Source organism: Melanotaenia boesemani, chromosome 15 (assembly GCF_017639745.1).
Source record: "Melanotaenia boesemani isolate fMelBoe1 chromosome 15, fMelBoe1.pri, whole genome shotgun sequence".
Taxonomy (NCBI): domain Eukaryota; kingdom Metazoa; phylum Chordata; class Actinopteri; order Atheriniformes; family Melanotaeniidae; genus Melanotaenia; species Melanotaenia boesemani.
Genome location: NC_055696.1, coordinates 28,509,804 through 28,512,642, shown reverse-complemented (window position 1 = coordinate 28,512,642; position 2,839 = coordinate 28,509,804). Strand labels below are relative to the sequence as shown.

The window sequence follows — 2,839 nt, the reverse complement described above, 5'->3', positions numbered from 1 at the left end:
GATGTGCTCTGAATCCAGGCCTGTAGTGCCTCCCAGAGGGGAGCAGATAGAAGACATGGTAGATGTCTGATGATTGTGCAGGCCTTGCTTTGGCAGATATCTTTCCTAAGAGAGGTGTGGGTCGGGGAGACTGCTGACTGGACAGCAGCTCTGTCTGCTTTGATGAGACTTTGATGAAACAAACAGACATGAAACTAAAATTTCCATACAGTTTAAGATATGTGTTCATTATGCCTCGAGACTTCTGTTTATCCTGGATTCAGTGGAAACGCTACTGTTTGTTTACCTGCTGACGTTTTGTATTTGAGTTCAGTTTCTTCTGGCTCTGCATTCAGCCACTCCTCAGGAGGCGGACTTTCTCAGGGTTGGTCTCTCAAAGTTCAGTTCACAAGAGCTGAGATAAACCAAATATGGCATCTTGAAGACTTGTGTCATTACATTTATTTGTCATGTTTTTTTTTTTAATTATGATTATTTGGACTTGTAATATTAAGGCATCAGCTGTGAACTTGAATGTTAATAAACTTAAATCATTTCAGGTTTCATCTACGTTACTTGCTACATATAAAACGTTTGCAGATCATTTTTTATCCTGATAAACTCATCAGCAACTTTGTGATACTCTCCAGCTTCTTCTTCAACCCAGGACATGATTGTAGACGTTCTGAGTTTAGCCGTGATGAAGAACAGCTCCAGGATGTTGATTTCCAGCCTGATGAATTTTAAGGTCTGCGGTCCGTCCAGTGCTTTATGAAGCCTTCCACATGCAGCTTGTACAGGTTCCAGCGCATTCTTCAGAGGTCTAACAATCAACCTGAACTCTTGTTGTAGTCTGTTCATTTTTGTAATAATTTGCTGTTCTAAGTACATCTGTTTAAGAAAGAAACCCAAAGCCCAAATACATCCAGCAACAGCAAATAATACATACACAATCAAAGCCAAGCCTGCTGTAACAGATGCTGCTGATCTTGCAAGCACAGCTCCAACTATTGCAATAAGTCCACCTGTAATAAGACTCCGCTTTGTCTCCTCGTTGATGTCTCTTCTATCAGCATCGAAGTATTGAAGCTCACCTACAATCTGTCTCATCCTGGCTTCGTTGTTTTCACACAGTTGGATAAATGAAGCTGCTCTCTGAGACAGATTATGTCTCAAACCAAAAACTCTGGTTGTTGGAGACATAAACATCTTCATAAAATGTTCAGAGAACATTATTTCCCTCTGTAGATGAACAGAGTTCACAGTCTGAGATATTCTGGGGATGAAGACATAAATGATTAAATCAGTGATCTGTTCTCAGATCAGCGTCAATGCACAGAAACTTTTGCTTACCTTTAGACAGAGATCTGTTTCCTCTTGATGTCTCGGTTGGTTGGACAGAGCTGAAGATTGACAGATTTATGGAGCAAAGTTTGGCTTTTACCTGTGTAGCATCCCTGGCTGAATGATGGTCGCTCGCACTGATGTTTCACACGTTTTATTGAAGAAAATCTTCACAATGAGCCATGAACAATGTAAACACACCATAAGAGCTATAGAAATAAATACCACAAAAACACTGAATCATATAATTGCTCTTACACATGAGGAACTTCTGTCAGTAATATAAGACACAACTAAAGTTTAAGGCTTAGCCGTCATTCTTATACATAAACAAACATTATAAACCATAAAATATTGAATACCTTGTGCCTGCTGTCAGCCAGGAGCTAAATATAACTGTTATGCTTTGCCGTTTGCATAGTTTGCTCCGTTCTTTCCCTCATTTTTCTGACATGTATTTCCGTTTCTACAGCACCATTAACTTCAAAATAAAAGCACGAATTTCAAAATAAAACAGCTTCCTTTGGAACAGTATATAAGACATAAAGATTAGAAAACTTGTTAAACTCGGTCATTACTGAAGGTAATTTACACTCCCACCAAATCAGAAGGGATTAAATGGAATGAAATAAAGCACAAATGATTTCTAAACTTAAAATGGCCTTCACTTAAGGTCTACACTAAGCTGTCAATTATTCAGATAAGCAAATCTGTGTAAATGTCCATACATAAAATAACATGAAAAAGGATATGGGTGTGAAGTTAAACAGTTTCTACAAGCAGAATCAGCTTCTGAACAGGGTGCTCCATGATGGATACTTTGCCAGAGTGCTGTCCATTCTTCTCCATCTTCTGATAACCAAACTTAATTTTTACTTTCCTCACAAGTCCATCCACATCAGTAGTTGTCTCAACAACCTTAGCCAATCTCCATTTATTGCAAGGAAGATCTTCTGACTTTTCCAAGACAATGTCGCCAACCATCAGGTTTCTTTTTGGAGCATGCCAGCGTTGTCTGGTGGAAATGTGGGTGAGCTATTCTCCAACATTGTTCTGCCAGATACTGAACATGATGCCACCTTTTACGTGCATACATGTCCTCTTTGATGAATTTGCCAGGGCGTGGCAAGGCTCCAACAGGTTTTAATAGTCAGGAGATGATTGGGAGTGAGTGGTTCAGGACTATTTGGGTCATACAGGTTGTCAACTGTGAGGGGACGGCTGTTTTTTCATCCCAGAAGGAATAGGTTTACATTCTCTCAGCCGCCTTATGACATTAAAGAAGATGGTAGTTTTGTAATTTCCTGGCTTATGTGAATTCAACACAGGTACAATATGACCAATCACAGAGGAATTTTATGGAAGCGGGAATCCTCCATGTTGGCTAACAGCCCGGCGTTTTATCCCTAATCTGAACTCTGGTGTTATTTCGAGCGGTTATTATTAGCGGTCAAAAATGGACAACAGAGACAACTCTTTAGTTGTGGTCGCTGCCGATGGGCAGCAAGACTGTGGG

General features: G+C 39.9%; 1 long non-coding RNA gene across 1 annotated transcript; it reads right to left on the bottom strand.

Moving 5' to 3' along the window:
- Nucleotides 1-415: 415 nt before the first annotated feature.
- Nucleotides 416-1,783, bottom strand: LOC121654052. The gene is made up of 3 exons (XR_006012896.1): nt 1,686-1,783; nt 1,333-1,532; nt 416-1,255 (listed from the first exon to the last, which is right to left on the bottom strand). It is a non-coding gene; the product is annotated as an uncharacterized LOC121654052 (long non-coding RNA).
- Nucleotides 1,784-2,839: the final 1,056 nt, after the last annotated feature.